The following is a 25,321-nucleotide window of genomic DNA, read 5'->3' on the forward strand; positions in this document are numbered from 1 at the left end:
ATTCAAGTGGACCTGATTGTTGGATGGGGCCCGACTCCACGACTATACGCATGGACTTGAGAGGAGGCTGGGTGACATGTCAGTGGAAAGCTCAGTGCACAGGGAGTGCTGAGACTGTCGATAAGAGTCCTACACACACACACACACACACACACACACACACACACACACACACACACAAAGCCGCAGTCTCTCTCCCACGACACAGAAGGGGGAAGGGAGGAAGCACCCCCAGTCTGGATGATGTATGGTGTGGACCCTAGACTGAGACTTGGGTTTTAACCGGGAGAAAAGGCAGAAAATGAAAGGGGGAGGAGGGTCATGCTTGAATTATGCTGATGTGGGTCGTAACCGCGGTGAAGAACCAACCAAAGGCGCTGCTGCTTCGCCGGGGCACTTGCAGCCACAAATAAGGTTATTATCACTCGGGCCTCACAAATGCTGACAGTTGGGGAATGGTGGAGGTGAGATTGTGTACCTTTATAGGACTGGACAGATATATTTAGTCGTTTAGCGGCTAGGAAATTTAAATATTCCCATTTTACAAGGGAAAAAATTAATCTATTTCAACCGACTATGACTAATTGCATTTAAAGTACATCGCCTGCTTTTTCTGTTATATTGAATATAAATCAGCTTGATTTAACTTGATGTAGCTTTCTTTGCTCGCTATTTGAGTAAATGGACGGACTGAAGAGAGCAGACTTTTCATTTTATCTAGCTTGAGGGTTTCATTTAGCAAATTGGGTTTAAAAGACAGACGGAGAACATGATGAAGGAAGTGCTGAGACTGGAGGCTGAGATTCTGAGCTGTCAATGGGGAGGGGGTAGGGGGGGGACACTGGTCTTTTCATAATGAGAGCAGTCAGCCAAAGTCAGTAACTGAGAACACTCACAAGCCTCTGCAGCGCCAGCGCAAGGCCCTTAGAGCCCATAAGCACTCTTTGAGCTACAACAGGATGGAGCTGCCATTATGGCCACACAAACAGAGGGAAGCCTTATGAACTTTGCACAAATGCTTAGTGCTCCGGGGCTGGACAGCTCTGGAAAGCCGGGGGGAGATGGGTAGGTACCGGGGCGGGCTGCCAGTTCCGAAAAGCTTAGTGTTCATGCACTCGGGCCAGACAAACCTGACATTGTCCTGGGCACTGCCCCGGGGACAGCCTCTTCCCCTTTCTCTCCGCCACTCCGGCTCATTCACACTTCCAGCCCGGTTGATTCACTGGTTTGGACATGACTTACAGAGGCAAGAAGGCAAACATTTATTCACACTTTGAACCAGTTGTTGAAAATGCCATTAAAAAGTCAGGCAGAAAGTGCAAGCAGATCACAGAACTCAGCGAACTCTCATAAATTCAATCGGCTTATTTTATGCCATCACCATGCTTCGCTGGCACCTGATGTGTCATTTGTCACATTTCTCAGTCTGATACGGTTTGGGACATGCACTCTGACTTCACTTGGGTAGGACTCGTTCAGAAATTCAATTTAAAGTGAGATAATCCACTGCGCTCTCACTGTAAATGTTTACAACATCTTTAATTTATGAGACATCTCTTATCTCCCTCCAGCAGCAATCACTTAATGTTATCTGACCGCTACAAGATGGAGGTCTACGGCCGTATCCTGTCACTGGAATTAAAATAATGCTCTCTTGACCTAATGCCCCCCTTTGGGCAAGACCAAACAACGGCATGCGCATTCAAAACGAAAGCAATGTTGCTCCCCCACTCTGTGATGTGAGAGCAGAGAAAGAAAAATGCAGGTGGTCACAGTTCATGGCCCCACTCACACTTCAAAATGTAGCAATGTGTTTCCAAAGCAAGTGCTCACCAAACATCTCCTTCAACCTGGTAAGATTAGATCAATGTTAAAAACAATAAAGAGCAAAACTAAGATGACAAGGACAACCAGATTGCTGAGGTGGCATGAAGACTGACACTTCTCCCGCCATTTGGCAAATATGCTGCTTACACACAGTGTGAGACTTTTAATTGAACTTCGGGCACACTGCCCATTCCTCCAAAAAGTCGTCTGTTACTCAGTCTGTCAAAAACGGTCAATAAGCCTCTAACCTGGCACTCGCAGATAGAGCCAGAGCAACCTGCCTATGGCTGATATCATGAGCTTTATTCCCAGAGCTCTGAATCAATATGAAAACCAGTGCATTTCAGTGTATGGTTTTTTTTATAAGTTGTCATGGTAACAGGTGTCCCTATCCTTACACTGATCAGTGAGACATTGATGAAAAGTTGTCCTGTGTTGATGGCTTGTGGAGCTGTTTACTGCAACATGCTACGTGAGTGTGTTTATACATTTATGGGAATTCCATCACAAACTCTATTTGAACACAGCAAGAGTCCGTGCATTGTGACGGGATGTGACTGCGGATGTTTATGACCTGTGACTGCAAATGAAAAACAGACAAAATTCCAGCAATGAAATTGCCCACATTTATGTGTAATTCTCCATTATCCGTGGCATTTTAACAATCTTCTCAATTATTTCCAGATACGTGCTGACAGCTGATTTATTCAGAGCGGCTCACTACAGAGAAACTGATCAAACAACAGATCCCTAAAAACACATAAATCAAAAAACATCAGAGGGTGCACACATCCTGTGGTTTATCTGAACTATACAAAATGCTTAATATTGTAATAGTGCAGAAGTGTCTCCAAGCAAGTGCTAAGTGGTTCCAGGTCTTTCAAGACAAGAAAAATAGCACACTCATAGGAGATTGAAGGCCGGACCGACTGCAGCCCTGTGAGCACAGAGACTGTACCAGACTGTCATCCAGCTCTCTCAGCCAGACTGCCGGCCATCAGAGCATCACAGATGGTGCACTCAGTGATCATGGCAGTGATCAGGGGATCTCTACTCCTGATTAGCACACCTACTGAACACAATGTGCACAACAACGTCTGTTCCATCTCTGGCTGCACAACGCCTACAGTAAGCAAACAGGACAGCGAAATTAAGCAAATGCACTGTCTCTTACAAAGCTGCACAGATCATCATATGAGATGACCAGAACTATGTAGCCCCAACTAAAACTTGAAGCAACATAAATGTGTCGACAATTTCTTAAAAAAAAATAGAAAGAAGCAATTCATTTAACCAGATCAAAGAGGAAATAGTATACCAGAACCCGGACAAAAGCAGACTGGCTCTTATCCTTTCTTATCTTCTCTCCTGTAGACAAGTTCAGATGAAGTGTCCACTTAGACCTCAATTTAATCATGTTTCCCCCAAGAATCAATAAGCTATTTCCCTCAGGTCACATTTAGAAATGGAAAAGGCCTCTACTCTACAGCTATTTAGAGTGTGTACTCAGCTGACAGAGAATGCAGAGGCAAACATAAGCTTGAAAATGAATTCATTAAGATAAATGCAGTGTCTCTTAGTAAAATGTGTAGGCATGGTAACCAGACTTGGCTCTGCTTTGAGATACACCCTGGACACACACAGCCTTCCAAATGGTTGGAGGGGATCAGCATACTCATATTGGCGCACACACACACATTGTGCGCAAACACACATGCACAGACCTGGTCTCACGAATGCACACTCTATCCTGAATCAAATCCCCTCTCCAGAGAGGGTGGGCTCAGTTGTAATGCGCTAGAAAGGTCCTGCAGGCAGGAAGCTAAATGAGAAGATGATCATCGTCATCAGTAGCAGCCCACCTGTCAGAGAAAGGGTTCATCAGGAAACACTCAAGGCACTAGCAACGTGTTCTCCTCAATAGTATCATGCCAACAAGTAGGATTAATTATTTCCGGAAAACAAGCTTTTTTTTCCGCCTATAGTCCTATGACAAGGGAAAGCAGGGCAGATAATTTAGTTGCACGCCCACTCATAATAAGCAGTAAGGATCTAATAGCCATTTAAGGAGTGGCCTGCTGGCCACCTTTTCACACACACATCTCGAGGTCAGCCCTTTAGGAGCACTGAGGCAGAGCAGCCCGTCGCGCTACACAGTTAATCCTGCGGTGGAAAATGTCGGTGGGATCCGTCTCACATGGACGCACAGCAAGAGATGAGGAGGCAGACCAATATTTGAGGCGAATTAAAGTGTGTGTGTGTGTGTGTGTGTGTGTGTGAAGAGGGTTGGGGGTGTTGAGGGCGAGGCCTTGTGTGTGTGTTTTTACACAGACATGCTCATCAATAGGCTGGCTGCACAACTTTTCAAGCTCCATCCTCATGGCCATTCACTGAGCACATAAAAAGAACACAGGCTGGTCTACTTCAGTGTGTGTGTGGGCTGACCCTAGTGTCTGGATGTTACTTTGCCTTAGCAACACTGGGAAACCCTTAATTCTCCAATATTTACCTTAAAATATGTCCATTTAGGAGAACGCACCATGCAACAGTACCCCACATGTCTTTGTTGTCTTTAGTTTTGATCATGGGAAGCGTACAATGGTGGGAAACCAGTAGCCCTATTATTCTCAGAGCCTCTCTTGATAGCCAATTAGCTTGTGTCAGTAGAAGTAGCCCACAGGCACAGTTCTGCAAAGTTCACCAGGAGACACACTACAATGCAAATATCCCTTCTGGCTTCACTTGAAGGATTGTGCTTATCAGCGTCTGGTTATATTTCATGCTTCATACTGTATGTTCCGGGAAAATCGAGCACAGCACAGGATACTCCGGGTAGCAGTGGCTTATAAAACTTCAAATCAATATAAATTATTCACTGCGTCTGGAGGGGCCTGTTGAGGAAGTGCAAGAACGTGACATTTGCCAACAACCTCATGAATGACATGGACAGCTTAATAAATTACAGAGTACCTGAGAAATTTATGGATGACAGTAAAGCAGCACTGTGACTTGAGGCAAAACAGGTACAGTTTTCTCACTGGGGCTGATATTGAATGGTCAATCATAAAAAATGGCTGGTTTCCATCATTATTTTACTGTTTATGTGCACCAAAAGCACAATGATGTGGAATAAATCATGAAACAGGAAATGTAACCACAGGACTGAAATATCTACCCTACATCAAACCATTATGACAGATATGGACCGGCTCAGCAAATCAAGAGCTTAAAGCTCTCAGTGTTTCTAAGAGCTGGTGCCACTTGAATGGATGCTCGAACAAATGAAACAAATGCCTGTTTCAAACTGAAACACGAGGCACACCCAGAAAGTTATCTTTTCACAACTTGAAAGGACGCATGGAGCATTAAAAAACTCCAGTGAAAGGGCTTTTGGAGTTGAAGCCTTTGTCAGGCTAACATCAAAAGCTCTGCCTGAAGACAGAATATAGCTTTGTGTCTTCTGTGTGTGGGTGGAGGTCTGCTTCTGTTTGTTGTACTAAAAGTCACATAGAGGAGAAGTAACTGCTGTACTTTTCTTTTTTTTTTTTACCAATTTCTGACTTAGCTTGACAGCTATTTTTTTTTTCATCCATTTCCAGTATTACAGTATAAAGACTATTTGAAACTAAAAATATTGCACACCATTTACTCCTTATTAGAGAGCTCAGCTCAGAATGTGTGGCATCCTTATTGGCAATTTTTTCCTCCTTTGAGCTCTGGAGAAGACGATTAGAACACCCCTCTGTAAGACAATCAATACAATTCACGTGAGGTGACACTGTCTGCAGTTCTCATGTTTCCATTTAGCAAACATTAATTTTGTTCCAGCAGGTTTTGAGAATTAACGGCACACAAAAAGCCATGCAGCCCCTAGTAAAGCCGAGCAAAACATGCATTTAGTTTCAATATTCCATGCTGCATAAAGGGTTAAGCTGTGGGAGGCTGAGAGGTAAAAAGCTCTACATTTCAAATGAGCAAAGAGGGAGTTAATTCGGGTCTCGAGAGGTATCAAGTGGGTAGAGCAAAAGGAGACTAGCATCCTCGGTTTCTGAGTATATGTTTGAGTACTCGTGCAGCAGCAGCATTTAGCTGCTATGCTGCGGTCTAGCATCTGCACTGAGTAGTATCAAATCGAATTTCCTTAATCATAAAATCGACAACCTACAACAGGGCAGGGTGAGGCGAGAAAATGGAGATAAAAATCATTAGTGCTGGATGATATCTGTGTCTATAGACTTGGAAAAGAAAGCTGCACTGCACAAAGCTGTTGTAATCATGACTGCTACTACAAACACTGGTGGAATATAGATTTGTTGTTGTGTTTTGGACCACATTCTAGTGACAGGTTGGACGATGGCGAGCCAGACACGCAGCTGACCTCCCGGTAGCTCAATGTGGTGGCTTGATAATCAGGTTAACTGATGATTGAACACACAGCATTGTGAGCTCAACAACAGGCCATCCAAAGGCAAACAACTCACAAGTGAAGGGCTCTTTTTCACTAAAAGGTACCAGCAACCTCAATCTCATTATTTCTTTTGATGCCCATGTCAACAGTTTAAAAGCGATGTCAATGATGTAATGGTGAAGATGCAGTGTACACTCAGTGTTCTAGGAGAAAAGAACTGTGGGACATGGTAAACAAAGGTGGGTCATCAAAAAGGAAGTAGCATTGACTAAGCAATGGTAAGTGGTTTTTGTCATGGCACAATAGCAGATCATTTGTTCATGGTAGAATGCTTAAACATTTGACCAAATTGTTCTAAAAGATTGCTTTGAACAGCAGCCTTTAGACATGGTGGGAAACATGTCCACTATTAACTTACATTCAGTGCTTATAACCCAAACGGTTGGTTTTACAAAACACAGTTACTGACAGTTATATTTTGAATATTAAAAAATATAGTAAAAATGGCTACTAAAAAATGTTTTAAATTCTAGGGATTGATCAAGCCGACTGAGTACAGATCCAGAACCAGGGCTCTTTGACCCACATCTGTATACCTTACTGTGATTGCAATCCTATTTATGTAGGGTAACATGAGATCAGGGATTACTGGGGCACTAAAATCAAAGTAGCCAGCCAGCCGTGACTGAATGAATGTAACTGATAGTGGAAATTTGACACACCTGGACAAAAATGTTGAGTGGTACGTGTAATTAAGGTTTTTGAACGGCATAAACAATCAAACAGTGATACTGCTCTGGAAAGGACTTGGGAAGCCCTCCCATGCAGCAATTCACTCCTGTTTAAAAGTAGCATTGATGGCAGCTTGTCACTGATGTCCTAGCATTGCACAGTCTATTTACACTAATGTTTAACATGTACTCTCTATCAAAACATCAATAGCTCTATTGACAGTGTAGTCTTCAGAGATCTGATTCGTTAAATAACGTCAATCCAATGTCTGTCTGTTTGAAACAGCTGTATGCTTTGGATCATGAAATGACATATTGAAAATGGAGTTAAGAGAAAAGTTTGATGTACTTCGAATCATTCAAACTGGTCGAACATTGAACCTGTTCCACAGGTTGACCAGAATGTCACTCAAGAAATACCTGTTGAGCAGTTGACATATTATCAATCCAAAAGCCCCTGGAGGCTGGGGACAGGCTCTGCACACTGCCTTCCAGCACCCACACAGATAAGGAATAATTACTTTCCCAAGCAATCACTAAACCCTGCCTGCATTCATTTGCTTGCAGAAAGTTTTTCCAATACATAACCTTGTGTTGCCATCATTTACATAAGAGAGCACATAGTTACTGGAATTCAATATTACCCACTGGAGTGGCCAACAGTTCCAGTGACAGCACCTATGCTATCGGCCACTTTATTGCCTTTTTTCCCTTCAAGTCCACAAAGTCTATGACTACACTGATGTGTGGGCTGTTACAGTAACAAAACCACACAATGGCAGTAACTTTTTATAGATATTTTAAATGTCGCGGTCCATGCTCGGTTCCAAACAGAGGTTTCAGTGACTGCAGCCATTGTGGAAAAAAAACCTCAAATATTCCGTGTGACGTTAAGATGCTTTCGTGCCATCTTCCTGAAGGGAAATAGGGGATATAGATGCCGTGTTCCCCAGGAAACCAGCAGTCTTGTTGTCATATTTGTCATGTTCTGTAATGTGTCTGGCTTTTTCATGCAGTCCCCCAGCCACAGCCCCCATTAGGGAGGACCATGCCATGTCGTGACATGGGAACCCTTATAAACGTGTTAAGAGCCGGAGGCATTAGCATTTTGGACGCTACTGAATAGAGGCATTTGTTCCTCTTCCTGTGCCTCCCTGAAAGACTCTATTAAAGGGAGGTTTAGGAATTGCTCTGTTTTGGACATATTGAAGTTGGGACTGCACGGAGAGAACTTTCAAAAGCAGATTTTCCTAGAAAACATTTTGTTTTTATTCAGTAATTATGCACAATTTTTGACTTTTAGAATTATTTGTATGTAGCTATATAAAAATGCCACAGATAAAATTAAAACATACACAGTAAAAAACTTTCAACCGATTCATGTCTTTCAAACATGGAATACAGATCCCAATACTGTGTTGCTCGCCCTACTAGAGGGTTACTGTGTGTCAAATAGAACGAGTCAATAACAGCAGACTGTGCCTCATTTATGACCTCTTTTAGCTGTGACAGAGGATAAAATCACTCACATATCCAATAGGAAATATGTGTCTTTAACAGGCCCTAAATAGTTAGAATTTACACTTCAATTGGTACTCTGTATTTTTTCACATACCTTCAGATGTAAGACATCATTAAGACAGAAGTGCTCAATGGATTCCACCTTGTTGCTTTTTAGAAAGCTGGTGATGGAACCAACCAGAAATCCCCTCTGCTTTTGGCTCCATTAACGAAGGCTTTGATTGATCTCTGATTCTATCTCGTGCTGCGGTCACAGCAGGATCTGTGGTCAGACCGAGGCAGGCTCTTCACTGTCTGACATCCTGGCTTTCATCTCAAAGCCTTTAACAGTTTACGTGTTACATTTAGACTGACTACATCATCCATAATGCATATTCCCCAGCCCTGCCAAATGATGAACAATGGTTGGTACACTGCATCTTAGCAACGTGGGCACACCTCTCAGTTTGATTCTCCATCACTGCTTGTCTGCAGTGCCCGAGCGCTCAGCTGCTAATCCAGGATGAGGTTATTGAAAAACAGAATTGATCAAAATGCAAGTGAACTAGATACATTATGCTCCCCTAACAAGCAAGTGTGAACCCACATCAATACATTTAGTTTGGGACAGAATTTGTTTTGTTTTACAATAAGCAGGTTTGGTACTATGCTGCATGGATTTATGGAGATAAAAGTCTGGTCCTGTAGAACAACCTTCTACCTTTAATTCAATACCCTAATAACAAATCCATGCATGTCTAAAAACACATAGAATCTGTACCCTGGCGACTGTTCTGAGGCTGCAGTTGTAAACAGCAACACTAAAGGACATGTTTGTCAGAGGACATTTAGAGAGATTAAGCTACAATTAAACTGTCTTGGACAAGTGACTGTAGCCCTCTGCCAGCATACCCAATTATGGGTTTTTGGTTTTGCCATTTCCATAAGACTAACGAGATTACCCTTATTAGTCAGGAATCAAAGGTAATATGATTTAAACCAAAAACTGGAGCCAGGCTGATATATCAGAGGGCTGATATTATTGGCAGATATTGGCTTAACAAAGACAGATTGGTATGATAACAGATGTGAGTTGGCAGAGCAGCATATTATAGATTAGAACATGAAGAATGAGTTTAATCTTTTTTGGTAAAATAGCCTGCTCTACCACTGTTTTGGTCAGGCTCCAACCAAAAAGCCGTACTGGGGATCCCAGCCTCTGCTCCATATACTGGATTGATTGCCTGCAATATTAGTATTGATCAGCATCAGGTAGGACAGAACCATTGAGCTAATCATCATCAATGACGCCCTGTTTGCCAGAAAGAATGACATTGGATTTAAAAGCCAAATCATAAATTGTGCACTATCCAGGGTGAAATCCTGATAAATCCAACCAAACCAAGCAGGAATCCTATTTGTTCAACTGGCTTATACGGAATAAAATAAATGTACACGGCCACATCGAAACATACCGTCTGTGCCAGGACATCAATTAACCAGCCTGTTCAGTGGCAAGGGCAACAGGGAACCACACTGATTTAATTCTACCTATGATATACAGTGAATTTATCGCAAGCTCTCAGGGGCACACAGAGTTAAATTACTGTGAAAGCTTATTGATTTGTAAAGTGTACATTTGGAGGAGGGGACGGTTTTGTCTAAACCCCGGGAAAGAGCCAAGCACAATGACTGCAGGCTCTTCAGTAAAGAGTTCATTTGGATGGCTGAAAATCTATACTGCCACTACAAAAATAACAGAAAGGGGGTTAGACTATGTCCGCCTTAGCATGTAATTGGAAAAAGATGGCCATGTAAAGCTTTTCACCATGACTGAAGAAATAAACTAACTTGATGAATGTGCCTTGTCGTGACCCTGTATTGATTTTCAAATATTCCTTTTAACACTTTCTTAAGAAATAGAGGTGATAAATCTTCATTCTTTTGAAATATGTATGCAGACATTTACTACCCCACCTTTTGATGCTGGATTTTTTTTTCTTCTTCCATTTGAAGATGCTCATGTGGTTATTTGCAATCTTAAAATGCAATTAGGAGTCGAAGGATAGCACATCCACAGCACATCAATTTCACCAGCCCCATCCCCCAGTTTAACACTGCCACCACTGTTTGTCTCCCCTCCCCGCTCCCCTCTTCTCAATATTGAAACGAGTAAACAACGGCATCTTCACCAGCCTTTAAATGAAGATAAACGAGGACAAACTCCCCAATTAGCCTCCTCTGAACATTCAAGGGTGGTTGAAACAGGACGTCACCAGTAATGCACTTGTGGTGGCTCTTCCCTACTAAAGGTTTCTACGGCTTGCATCCTGCTGTAAAGCAGGAATAGGAACAGTGAATTCATCTCTCTTGAATTAATTCATGTGTTCACACCCTCAAGTCTCAGATGGGCCCTCTGAATGTGCCGAGGCAGCAGAACGGGGACAGCCATTAGTGTCCACAGTAGTAAAGCCCTAATGATGATGGCTTCGGACTTGCTGTGCTCTGCATTCTGGGCACCAGAGCTCCTGGCTCTGGTCAGACAGGGTAGGATTCCCCAACATGCTCTTCTATAGATAGTAGCCTTGCTGCATTTACAAGACAGGAACCAAATGGCTCAGAACAACATCCCTTTTATGCACTGAAGCACACAGAGCTTTGATCAAGCCTGTTTTTTTCTGTTTTGCTTTCCCTTTCATCTGAATGTTCTACACAAGCCCTCAGCCTCATATCTGTTGTTATCAAAGTAAGCAGTCAGTCCAAAGAATCTGCAAATGAAACAAACACCAGACTCCTATGGCCACCCCAGCCTTTACACGGGGTGCCTTTTACTGACAGTGACAGAGCAGAAGAGGTATGTCATCAGTTTAATGGCCCCTCCCCCTGCTTTAACACAGCAGCGGGAAACTGGAGACATGCAGGCTTATAAATCAGCCACAGTGTGGGGAAAAAAACAATTTTTGATACCATTTTCACCACTTATTGAGCAAAACAAATCCCCCTCTGGTTCCTGTTGGAACCAGTGTGGGGTCTTTTCAGCCTGAGCATCATAATGGATTCCCCCACCTGGAGCTATGCTCATGGTTGGCTTGATCAGAACTGGCCTCCCATTTCACAATCCACAGAAAAGGGACAGACAGACGTGACTCCACTGACAATACCCACACTCCCCGGCAACAGTACGCTCCTCCAGCTACATACAATATGAATCACCGTACAGACTGTCTCTATACAGTAGATGAATGTCCATTACTTACACCACATATTCTGTGTTTTTCCATCTCTCCGTGGGGGTGAGCATGCAGTCACAAAATGATGTAGGAGGGTACAGATCTAGTAGATTATTTTATCCTTTTTTTGACAAATTCTTTCAATCACAGCTGTTCTACCATCTGTGACAGAAAACCATGAGGATAATTTAGATTACAGCTGCAACACCAGCCAGTGGCAGTGTGCATAAATTAGACTAATATTGTGAAATAAGCAAGAAAACATGATGAGGAAACTGAATCTGTGAAAATTTAACATTTTTGAGTGACAGCAACATATTTGAATAATATATCTCAATAGTACATATTTTTCTCAAAAGTCTTCTCACTAACACGGTGTGCTATCACACATGAAGTGCAAACAGCATCCCTGCACTGTAGTACTTTACATCTCCCTGATGCTGCAGATCAAAATACCACCGCTGTGATTGCTCAAAAATCCTCCTCCCCTCACTGTGATGCTAACATGCCTCTGTCAACTTACAAACTGAGCATCAGTCTCCCTTTGTGAAGTTAAGACACACTCCCACACACACTGGAGAAGACTCATTGTTTTTCAACTCTGTCTGAAGAGTTCTTTACACTGTGGTTCTGTAGCGAATGAGAGGAAGGATGTTGTTTACTTCATGACTGCAGATAGAAACCAACCCAAAGGAGGAGCAGCTTTGCTCTAAACGAGTTTGAAAAATGAGGGTTGTGTACATGGGAAGAAAAGAGTGCCCACTGTTGCAAAATCTGCATGAAGGCTCTTTGAGAGCCAGCAAAGTATGTCCGTGCTCCCTGGAAGGAATGCAGTCTGTTCTTTTATGAACAGTGCAAAGTGTCTGCCAGTGGACTGCCCTTCATAGAAAGGCACAATGCACAGGGTTAATAGCACTGCTTCTGGCACACTTTCGACCCCAGCTAAAATCCCATCACACTGCAGGTGGTAAAGAAAAAGAAGGGCTCAAGTATTAAAGAGGCCTCGGTGGGTTAGTAATGACATTCGACACGGTCCAATAGAAGAAGACCTGCCCGTGACCTTCAAACTCTCTGCACCTCTTCTACGGGTGAACCACAGGAGGAAGCAGAGCCATCTGTAACTCTGCTTTGGCTGCAAATGGGGAACTGGGGATCTGCTCACTGCTCAGGGATATGATCCAAATGTTTCAACAGTAGGTGAGTTACACCACACAGCAGAGCCAAGGGGCCTGTACACCGCCGGTTTAACATGAAGACAAGGAAATGCACCCAGGGGGGAATCAAGACTTGTGGACAGACTTCCATTGGAGGGCGTGTTGGCCAGCGCTTCACCCACTTCACACTCTGAAAAGGATAATCACAAATCCATGACACTGGGTTGCAAACTGTGCCTCAGCTGGTGCAAGTGGCTGTTAGAAAGGGATTACTCGAGTGTAAAATGGTTTCAAAACAGGAGGTATGAATTTGTTATCTATAGTGGAGGGAAGGAACACGTGAATTCATCAGCTGTCACAAAACTGACAGACCTCAAGGCTAATGGTGTCAATTATAGGTGCTTTCTGAGGTGCTCTCTGCCAACACCCTGCGTCAAACTGTCATCCCATGAGCAACACGGCCCCCGAAATTATCATGACCCCTGCAGAGCTGGCAGTCTCCGGTTCCTCTATTTCTGTAAGGTGGATAAATCGCAGAAGTGACATCAGCAAGACTTGAAAGAGCTTCAGAGCAATAAACGTATTTTTCAAGTTAAAAAAACACATGCGAAACAAGTGTTATTCCCCTTATAGTGACACTGGAGCTACAGGGTGATATTGAGGCATGTTTTAGTGTAGGAGCACATGTAAAAATGTGTGAGAGCACACGTCAGTCTGCATTACAAGTCAATCTGCAATGTAGTGTCAAAAGAGCCCCACACTGTGTGGTGACAGAGCTCTGTTGTGTCAAATGTTCCAAATTCAAAAGGAACAGCATTCTGTACTTTCTTACGTACGAGTTTAATTTTCTCACCAATGTGAAGAAATATTTTTCCCCTACTACAATTAATTCATGAGTAAAGCCATCACGCATGACTGAGTAGAATTTAATCTGCAGTTTTGAGAGAATTTGAGATACAAGTGGTCTGCGACTGGCGAGGGGCTGTAGCACACAATGAAACAAAGTTAGACCACGATTTCACTGAATAATAATCCTGCTTCTGTTATCGTACTTGTGGCAGATGCAAGAGAATTAAGAGTCAAAGCCGGCGACAAAACTCTGTCACTCTCCAAGAAAATAAATCACGGTGGCATGAAGTCAATTTAAATGCAAATGTCAATGTTTAAGACAACAAACTGCCTACTATCTCAAGGAGTTATGGGGCTGAAGTTGAAGACCACCCTGACGTCCTTTCCAGGAACGATGACACTCCGCCTCTGGCTCGTGACACACCACAGGAAACCACAGGAAGGGTCAACAGAAAGCTGCAGTGAAGTGAGCATCCATCCAGACAAAAAAAAAGCCTGTGTTACATGTCACATGAAGACTGATGGGAGCATTTCCAGGCTGAAGTCCAGGATATCAAAGTGGGATTTCTCTAGGATCACCTCTATTGATCTGTTTTTGTTTCTCAAAGCCAATTGCTTGGAGCCTTTAAGCCATTCCAAATTGTCAAAGCTCTCACAGTGAAATGGTGCAAGGTTTGTTCATACACAGACTTAAGAATTTTAAGAGAGCTCAAAAAAATTCTGTCTTAAACCGATGTGGATTCTGTTGAACTAGACCAGAGCCTGAACTACAGCAGAATCAAATGAACCCGAACCAGATTAAACCCAGAATAGCCCACAGATGCCTGCTGTTGTACAGGAACAGGAGGTAATTTTATTTTCTCTGCTGAAGAAAAATCCGTCTGTGCTATTCTTATTTGTTTTGAGATCAGAACAAGCTATTTATTAATGTTCTTTAAGCATAAAATAATGTGTAAATATCTGCCTAAAACAATCTGTAAGGAAAATAATACAAGTGCAACCCTAGATAAGAGGATTCTACATTGATGAGTGTTTGCAGATGAGCCACAATAACCTATTACTGAGCTGCAGGGCACTATTCTTATCTATAAGGTATTTGTTCCTCTTAATATCAACGGGATTAATCTGAAACTAATCTGCTTCTCACCACCAACATATTCTAAATTCTCCAACATAGCAAATTAGCATTAGGCTGTTAATCATACATTGCCTCTGTGACAGAACAATGTCATCATTATTTTCCTAATGATGATATTGTCCCCCCCCCCCCCCACCCCCAAGAGATCTTCTTAGGTTGTGCATTTTGTTAAGTTTACTGTACTACTTTATCACAGATATTCTGTATTTGTCTTTCTGCTCTGGAGAAACGCAACAGTTCACACAATGCACAAAAATATGTTTCCTCACTCTTGGGATCATGGCCGACAGAAGGACCCTGCAGCTGTATTTTTGTAAAGGAAGAATGCTATTTCAAGACAAACCCTAAAAGACTTGGAAAGAAGAACTTTTCTAATGTACTACAAAAGCCAAACAAGGGTCAAACAACCATGGCCGTATGCAACATTCACAAAAAGTACTGGCATATTGCAATCCACACTAGCCTGTGTTCCAAGCTGTTACGTTATAGTGTTTGCATGCTATTTTCTAACAGGAAAATAATTCCAATTATAGCAGAAGCTAAACAGGTTGGAATTTCATAATGAGCACTACACTCAGAATTAGCCTTACTCTAGTCGTTGTTTTCAGGAAAGCCTGCATTACATTGATTAGCTAATGCAATTAAACAGTATTTACCCCTACCACTGCCCTCCTGTGCGTTCGAATGAGTCAATTTGTGACTAAAATGCTCAGTAATTCAGCACCAAGCTATTTCCTTTAAGCCTCAACATCATAATAGCTCTACCTAAGCGGAATGAGACATCGTGACCGCTCTCATTTTGTGGTTAAAACCATCCCCTGATACTCATTAGAACTCCACTGTAAACTGCAGAAAATGTTACAAGGTGAGATCGTTTGCAATCCGATATGAGGCCGTAAAAACGTGCTCTGCAAGAACACTTGGTTTCTACCCAAAAAAATCTGGAGCTGTAAAAATAATGAGGTCAAGAAGGTCTGTAGTTCATAGCTGGTGGTCTGCGGGTCACACTTGTAAAAATGGAGAGTGGAGCTCCCCCAAGCTGATGAATTAATTTGGATTCGTACCAGCTTGGCAAGATTCTTTCACTCAACATTTGCTCTGTCTGGGGGTGAGTACATTAAGAAAAAGACATGCTGAGTTCTGGCTCTTCATGGAATACCCTGAAGGATAACTGCAAAGACTTTCACACAACATCACAACATTAAAAACTGCTGAAAATTATTATTATGCGGAAAAAAGTGAGGTTCAAGCTGGCATGACCACTGTACACATCAAAATACCGCCATGGTGCATCTAATGGCCAATAACAGAAGAATGCTGCAGGACCAGGCTATCTCTTCAAAGTTGTATATCGTCAATAAAGGTTTATAAAATCTTGCATCCCCATTTGGTTGAAAAGATGAGGTCATTTGTTAGCTCCAGCTATGATCAAACCTAAAGGACAACGTGGGACTAATGAATCAATGCAACTGCTGCAACAGAAAACAAAAAAAGGATTATGCTTCTTGCTCATGTGTTAGCCCACTTAGCAAATTGACCACTCAGCAGCAGCGCATCCTCTTTGTTTCATGATTCTAATCATGCTTGATCTGCTCTCTAATCTTCCATTTGGAGGATAGTGCTGTGCTTGACTCCAGGCCTCACTGGGCCAGTAAACAGGCTCTCACTATGCAAAGCAGACACCGGGCTCGCATGTTCACACCAAATCAACATACATGGAGCAGCACTGGCTCGGGGCTCCCAGCAGTCCACTTACAGCACCCAACGGAGCCCAGCACTGTGTAATGAGGTCCCAGGGGAAGCCTCTGGACATAGAGCACTGCTGCCCTCACTGTACACCCTGTCACACTGACACATATTACCTACTTCCAGACAGACAGAGACAGCACTTAGGGGATACATTATCTTACACAAACGATCAAATACACCTTTGTACGGTACCACATCAAATTTCTGACAGTGATTTTTTCTGACTGAAATATAGTCAATATAGCCGCACTGAAGATTGGGAACTATATTCGTCAGTGATTTTCTAAAGGTTGTAAACTATGACAAAGTTTTAGTTTAAGTTTAATTGACCTTTTTCACAGCATCTTAGCAGGGAAAGCACAGATGTAATGAGTATCTTACTGGGACACTGAGGCTAACACAATTTGTTTCACCTGTGCTTTTCCTGCTTTATGTCAAAATATCTGCTGTGAAAAACTAAGAATTTGCCTTCTGAGTTTCAGTACAAATACCAAAACAATAGTATTTTTAATTTACTGCATATTTAGCCTTGCTAAAACTAGCACTGTCCACCACTAGCACAGACTGGAACTGGATGGATTTTAAATTTTGTACAGACATTACTGGTCCCAGGATGATAAACCATAACGACGTTCCGGAACCTCTGACTTTTCCTCTAATGCCACTATGACGTAGAGCTGAGCAATAAATGTTTAAAAATGTTGCAAAATTGAGATTTCAACTACAAATAATAACGCAGGGACATACAGCTGCTAAGGACTCTGTAAAACAAGCCCCAAACCACTCATGTGCATAAAACATGTAGAATCATTTCCCCATAGCATCCATTGCCCATAGCAAATAATGAGATAGCAATATATCTTAAAATGAATCAACAATAAGAATTTGTAGAATCAAGTAACATTCAGTGGGTCAAAATGCAGAACATTTGCCTGTTCCAGCTTATCAAATACGACAATCTGCTGCTCTCAATGATTGTAAATTGAATGAGATTTTGCACTGCTATTTGGACAAAACAAGCAATTTGGGATGTGGAAAATTAAGATGGACAATTTCATCAAATTAACTGGAAAATAGTACCAGCATCACAGCCTCATAGTATAGTATGAAGCATGTTTCACTTCTGTCCCGGTACGTCCTCTGTGTCCCCTGCCTGTCACATGTGTCCTCCCTCATCCTCGGTGCCCTTCACTTCCACGTCCCAGGGGTCCCCTTGCAACCTTATCCATGCAGCCACACACAATACCCTTCATGGGACACAAAGCCAGTGATACCACACTCCTCTGCTCCATTCTCTACATTTGTCACTTTTATTCCTACGTTCTTTGTTCGTATTACCTCTGTATGCATGAGTTATCCCAAATTGAGCCTGCAATTGAAATGGAAATCACCCCAGTATCCCAGTAACTTAAGGGCAATAACTTCTTACTCTTTGAGTCATAGCTGTCATGTTTGTTGTTCCTTGGAGAATCTTATGGTTGTGTTGCCCTTTTCACCAAGGTTTTTAACATAAACATTGAATTTAGAGGATATGTACCCAGCGATTCAACAGCGGCGTTATAAATCTGAGCGGGCATGCAAGAATCGGGACAATACGACTGGAAATGGAGTCTGAAGCTGACAGCAATGCACAGGATTAGTGGAATTCTTCTCATAGAACATCCCCTTATTGGTTCTCTTTATTGGTTATGGTTTTCATGTAAGCATAATCCAAATTGATTAATTAAACATAAACATTACTATTTGAAAGCCATATGAGGCAGAATAACAGTAAATATCACTGTCTTTGCACTCAATCCAATAGAGGATGGAAAATTCCCATGAAAAACACATTCACAAACAGCCTGGAGGAAAGGATAATAACACAACAAGTGGAAGATGTATGTAAATGTTGGCGCTTGTACATAACAATAACAAGTCTTATTTTTCCTGAATGATGTCATGTAAACACAAGACATTCTGAAAGACATGAAAAGCTTGCAAGTCTTGTTGCTGGCAGCAAATATCAATATGTCTGGATAAAATGTTCCGGCTCTGAGAAAACAATCTCGGCCCCACAGAGAAAGGATAATGACAAGCCAAACTATACCTCCAGGCGGGGACGTGTATGCAGCACATCGCCAGTTTTGGCTGCTGACCTCTCATCCCCTCCTGCTGGGAAAAGAAGCACTGAACATATGAGATAACACTGACCTCACTGCCGGTTTGTCCTTCAGTATTAACTTTACTGATTAATTGTCCGTACAGCACGAGGAGCCATTGATCACGTTCACCCACTGGCCCCGATGATGCAGTGGCCTGTTAAATAAGAAATAAACCTTGATTCTGATGATCAGCACCTCTTATCTTTGCCTCTCCTCTCCTCCTCCATCCCCAATCAGAGGCAGCATGGAGGGAACCATTTCCAACACTCCTCTATCTCTGCTCTGAACCGGTCACAGATATAAAAAATCTGGCAAATAAATATGCACACTGCCAGAGAGCAAGCACCGAAATGAATATTTCATGTAACCAAACACATTTCCAGAACATACTGGCTAGAATGTGCCTTTCCGGCTGTCATCGGTGACAAACATGAAAGAGGAGGGCTCAGGTACGGCGGCGCTGCAGCACTCTCAACTCTGCCTGCAGCACAGGGAGCACGAGTCGTCACTGTAATTGCTTGTAGTGCTGGAGCCTGAGCTGAACCTCAATTAGGGGCCTGGGTACTTGCTAGGCTCCACACCTTCCTACCGTGTCTGCCAGCCACTCTTCTAACATCTTCAACACGTTCGGGTATCGGTACAATATTTGTCATTATCACAGTTTAGGTTTACACTTTGTATCCATGGATCAGCGTACTTGTTCGCACAGCTGAAAGATACTCCTAAAATTGCCTTTTTTGCATCGCCAGTGGCAACACGTCATCGATAACAGGGCAGCTTATAAGGACAATTAGTCTGACACAGCACTTCCCTCCTGCTCTCTGTTGTTAGGCTGCTTTTTCTAATCTCTAATACCCATCAGATACTCCAGATCCCATCTGACAGACTGAATTATAGCCTGAAATTACATTGCTGATGCTGATAAGAGATGCATCTTCTACACACTGTGCACAGATAAGACGAACGTTTTAGAGTGGTTTAAATGCATACATTTGCAGACAGTGTCAGATACTAAACCTTTTAACGTGGAGAATTCAGGTTCCAGTGTTCCCTGGCTCAACTTGCACCTACGTATCACTGCGCTGGGAGCCTCGGACGCACAGAATCTTGATACATACATCTTTCAGTCTGCTCTGTTAAAAGCCAGGTGTATACACTGTGGGCACAAAGAAAGAGCTCTCTGTGTCTCTGCTTTTCACTCTCAACCCCTTCCTCTTTCATGGAGGACAATAGAGTTCACGCACATACTGTAAGTCCAAACATGTCTGTTGCGAGGCAAACACACACATGCTCGAGCAGAGGATGAAAATAACACTGCAAGGTGTAGGTTCAGGTGTTTTTCTAAGTTTAAATCTGTGTGCAGAAGTAGGATATCATTTTGCGTAAAGCCCAATTAATATGCAGTGCAAAATATTGTTATTTTATCATTTACATATCTAACCCTAATGTTTCTGAACCTTTTCATTGTGCTTTCAGGGCCTATCACTCCACTGAAACTGCACTTAGAAAAGTTGTAAATGATCTTCAGCTTACTGTGGATTTGGATTCAACCTCAGTGTTTCTGTTACTGGATCTTAGTATGGCTTTTAACACCACAGATCATACTCCCAAACTGACTAAAGTCTTATCTGAAAGAGCAAAGTGTGTTTCCTACAGTAATATTATATCAAAAATGCCTGATATGAAATATGGAGTACCTCAGGGTTCTGTTCTTTCCTCTCTTTATATTTCACCTCATGGCCAAGTTATACACAGCTATCTAATTCATTTCCAGTCCTACAACCGGTGATAATCAGCTCCAACTGGAACGATCAATCTCAGATTATTCATAAAATGCCTTCTTGTGAAATCCTGGCTGGAACGCAGATGCTGGTCATTGGCTCTGCTCACACACACACACACATCCACGAGTTGAACACTTGAAACTTCACTGTGTGATTTCTCAAAGTTTAAAAGTCAAATGTCTTGGTCTTACGTTTGATCCTACACTCTCTTTTGATCTCCACATTAAAGAAATCACCAAGGTCACCTTTTTTTCTAAATGGGCACACCAGTCTGACACCAGTGTGATATCCTTCAACCCTATATACCTCCACTCTCAGAATACAGGGCTCCTTGAACAAATTTCCCCCCCGGGGATCAATAAAGTATTTCTGATTCTGATTCTGATTCTGTCTGTCCCCAGAGTTAAAAAGACATCCGCTGGCTGCTATCTTCCTCTAGAAAACTCACCTTGCTGACATCAAACACTCTTCTTTAAATCCACACTTGAAACTCATCTTTTCACCCCAACTTTCAGTTAATTGCTTCTACTTTGATGACTTCAGGCCCTGTGCCTGTTACCGTTATTTGTCCGGCGGGTCGGTCTCAGTCTCAATGAATCAATTAAGCCAAGAACTTCCTCTCCGCTGGCTGTTGTTGCCTTATTCCAGATGTTTTGCATCTGGATCTTCATCCTACAGGAGATCCAGTCTCTCCTCTTGTCTCTCTCTCTCTCTCTCTCTCTCTCTCTCCCTCTGTGTGTTTGTTTATTTTCTGCTACCTGGGTGACTGGTGTGCTTGAGGTCTACACCAGGTCTTCACAGAGAGGAGGATGTGTGGCTCATGTCTCTTTAGCAATGTATTGATTCTGTCGTTCTGATTTTCCATACTGTAATTTTACTATGTCAGTCTGCATGCACAACATCTATTGCATGTAAAAGAGTTTTTTTCTTATCCAAATCAAGATTCTAAGGATAGAGGAAGGCTCTTGAGGCAAATTTGTGATTTTGGACTATATAAATAAAACCTACATGAGAGTACTTGTAAGAGTTACAGTTACTATAAGTGGGTGTTTCTGGACATATGAGCAGAATGAGTAAGCCAGCCACAAACATATGAAGAATGAGTCCGCCTGCAGCTACAAAGGATGTTCTGTTTCCTGCATTTCGTAATCTAAATGATTAAAAGGATGAAAAAGGTCCATGAAATGCGTCAGGTCGGAGCTGCATATTAAGTGGTGAGAAGGCTGGCTGACATGGACCGGCTGGGAGATGGTCGACACTTTGCTTGTCCAATTACTGGCTCTGGCTCAAATTGTTTGGTGAGAAGCATTCGACCTACTTCTGGACAAAGCACCACTGCCCTGAATACAGAGAAGCTGGGGACCACGTGTGATGACAAGTGCCATTAGCGGCTCTTGTCTTTGGCCTAGAAATTAAATTCAGACAACTTACCTGATAATTCTGGCTATGAACACTTGAGAACATATGTGCCTATCGCTTGGCCTGATGGGATGAACAGAGGACAATATAAATAGGATCTGCTCTTCTTGAGGAGCAGCTTGAGATGATTACATTCACTAATGTCAGTCTGACCTTCAGAAGGTCTTTCTGTTTAACATTAAGCAGCCAGGATCAGTATTAGGAGCTCAGCAATGCTAATAGAAATACTATTAGGAGTTTTAGTGGTAGTATGTTTATCACAATGTTCATTTTTGGAAAATGTACCACAAACTGTGTTGCAGACAATATAGGCCAAGCAGATTGTGTTGTAAACAATGAAAGAAAAGCATCAAAAGGAATACAAATATCAAATGATGGGTAAACTATGAAACATTTCTGTTTCATGGGATTCCCTCAAAGGCATAATCTGTAATGACACACTGCACAACAACACTGAGGAAACCAACATTTGAACAATGTGCAGCACTTCCACACACCGTGTGATGAATTTGCATAGCTTGTAAATATTCATACTGAGGGAATCACTATGTTAACCATGTGAGATATATCAGGTCTATAAATGCAACACGCCAAGCACAGAAGCCTAACGCACAACTGTTCCATCCACACCCCCATCTATTACTAGAGCTATAGGTAACAACCCCAACACCAATCCTTTGCTTTAAATGTCCCTGTAATGTGATTTTAATCGCACTCATTGAAGCCTCATCAGTCATTCTAATCTTGTGTCATGCACGCCTTACACTTGTGCAACAGAAAAACACGTAATGAAAACCAATTTAAGTGTGGAGAAGAATTAAAAGAAAGAGGATGTCATTTGTCTGTGAAAACAAGAGTGTTTGCTCGAAAACGTCTTCTAGTGCTCTGTCAGAGGTGTCAGCTGAGGTGGGGAAAAAAATCTCCAGAGTAAAACAACCTTTCATAGACTTGTAAGGCTGTTTCTAGTGCCACAAAACACCACTTACCTTTTCATACTAGCAGAATAAATCTGCTGAAATGGCATTAGCGGTACATTACTATATTCATATCTGCACACACAATATCACTATACTTCAACCATCAGCAGGGCTTCTACACAGTATGTGTGTTCGTGCATTTTTTGCCCACCACTGAACATAACTATCCGCCTGTCACATCACATGCAGGAGGGAATGTGTGCATTTATTGCCAATAGAGAGTGAGATAATGCTATTCACCACACTGGGTGACAAGGTATGATTCAGTCCTGCGGTTCAGTATTCAGCAGGAGAGCGGGTGATAAGCAGGCTGAGATCATTACTGTGTAATGGGCACAGGGTGGTAAATGAGAGGGATGGTAGAGTGTGATCTCCAGGCTCTGATCATTATCAGCCAGCACAGGCACTCATACAAATAAGGAAAAAATTAACAACTCAGAGTGATCACACTTATCAACTCTAGCACACTTGTAGTTCATTTAAAACAGCCTGAAAGCTTAATGTTAATGTTTTCTGCTAGGGGAAAAGAAGAGGGATAATTGTGCCTCTGTAAGGTGGGTAAACCTGGTTAAGCTAGGTTAGCCCTCCACCGGTGCACGTCCCACGCCACAGCTTATAACTGAACTCTAGTTATTATTCCACTCATGAAAAACTGAAGATATTACAACAGGAGTCGTGACCACGTTTCCCTGCGCCAAAATGTCTCTTTCCTCTTTTCGTTTCCTTTTCTTTAAATTCCAGTTTTCAACCACCTGCCATGAAGAGCAGCCGTGCAGGTGCTCAGATCCTGGCACCAACTGAGAGCTCCGTGTTCAAAGCTAGCTAAAATTTGTAAAGTAAAACAACTAACAACACTCAACAGGGAGAACATGTGAAAAATAAGACATTCATTTCTTTTTCTCGGGGCCATATGAAAACACAGAAATTGTGGGAACTCACCCTCAGGTGCAACTCATGCCGCGGCAGCCGTTCAGAAAGTTGAATTTTTTCTCCGCCGCTGGAAGAGGGCACAGGGAGGTTTAACTGCTAACGTAACGCCGCTCCGCCTCGCAGTTGGTCTGAACCGGAGTACCTCCCTCCTCCCCCTGGATGCTACTATCGCCCCCCCCCCTCCCCAAGCCTCTGTAAGAAAAAAGTAATAGCGGTTTCTTCCTCCTCCTCCTCCTCCTCCTCTTCTACAAAGACGGACTCAAAGAAAAGAAGGGACCCTATCGCAGTCAATAGGTTTTACAAAACCCCATGGCAACGCAAAAAAAAAAACCGCGAGCAACTTCCCTGCGTTGTGACCGGGTTAGAGCTCTCCCCCCCAGCCCCCAAAACAGTGACAGCGACATTATTCCCCAAGCCTCGGAACGTGCAGGGTTTCATGGGAGGAGGCGGCGGAGGACCTGCTGCAGAGGATGGTGTTCAAATATGGATGAGAGCAAATCATACTTCACATTTAGTGTAGATACAGGAGCTGTTCATTATCTTGTAGTACCCAATATTCTGTAATATGCCCAGTGGGGGCCATCGTTTGTTCATTTATTTATTATTTTTAGCTTAAGTTACATTTTTAATTTCTATTATTTTTATGTAATATTTAGATTTTATTAAAATGTACTGATTCATTTTACCGGTAAAAGTCGACCTATCCTGTGGCCAGTAATAACAGAGGGGAACGCTTCTCTGACCTAAGCTGCTAGATCAGTGGTTTCCAACTTTGGGGTCAGGACCCCCACTAGGAGTCACCAGAGCTTCATGGGGGGTCGTGAGGTCTTCTTGATTTTAATCAATAGCCAATATCCCTGGTTCACTTCTGTGAAGAAATCAATGTAGAGTAAATTGTTAAGCAAATTGTCTAATAGAACAATGGCCCAGCGTCAGGGACAAGAAAACCAAAAAACACTTAACGTTTATACAGAGAGACAATTCTATAAAACAGTTCCATAAACAGGAAATAATCTGCTCAAAATTCATCCTAATCACTCATTGTACACAAACTGTTTTCAAATTGTGTTCATTATTTGGTTTCATTGTACAGTTTTGAATATATATGTCACTTTAACAGATTTTTCTAAATGATAGAAAAAGGGTCACTTAAAGAAAAAGTCTGGGAACCACTGAACTAGATCCCTAATGTACTTTTCATGATTTAATTATTAATAGTAAGCTTTAGAAGCCTTGGGTTCCAACCAAAACATTTTAGCAATTTAAACTGTAACGTTTTAACTTTACAGAGGTGTTGATAGGATTGATACAGAATTTATGAGGCCAATACAAATATTGAGATTTGAGATTTTACATTTAAATGTGATAACAATATATCAGCTAATGAGAAGAAAACACTGAATCTGTCAAGATTCAAAAGAAGAACACTACTACTACTACTACTAAGTGTGTATGATTGTTAAAAATTCAAACAACACATA

General features: G+C 42.2%; 1 protein-coding gene across 10 annotated transcripts in view; it reads right to left on the reverse strand.

Moving 5' to 3' along the window:
- Positions 1 to 23,987, reverse strand: part of chl1b (cell adhesion molecule L1-like b) — a 62,668-nt gene extending 38,681 nt beyond the window's left edge. For 8 of the 10 annotated variants that reach the window (XM_051415474.1, XM_051415476.1, XM_051415481.1 and 5 more), the window contains exon 1: positions 23,850 to 23,987. The gene's annotated coding sequence lies outside the window, so the exon portion shown is untranslated. Of the gene's footprint in view, positions 1 to 14,034; positions 14,137 to 18,779; positions 18,885 to 23,849 lie in introns of those variants that run through there. The other 2 variants (XM_051415472.1, XM_051415473.1) reach the window with 2 other exon arrangements.
- Between the last annotated feature and the right edge of the window lie 1,334 nt (positions 23,988 to 25,321).

Source organism: Dicentrarchus labrax, unplaced genomic scaffold, assembly GCF_905237075.1.
Source record: "Dicentrarchus labrax unplaced genomic scaffold, dlabrax2021, whole genome shotgun sequence".
NCBI lineage: Eukaryota > Metazoa > Chordata > Actinopteri > Moronidae > Dicentrarchus > Dicentrarchus labrax.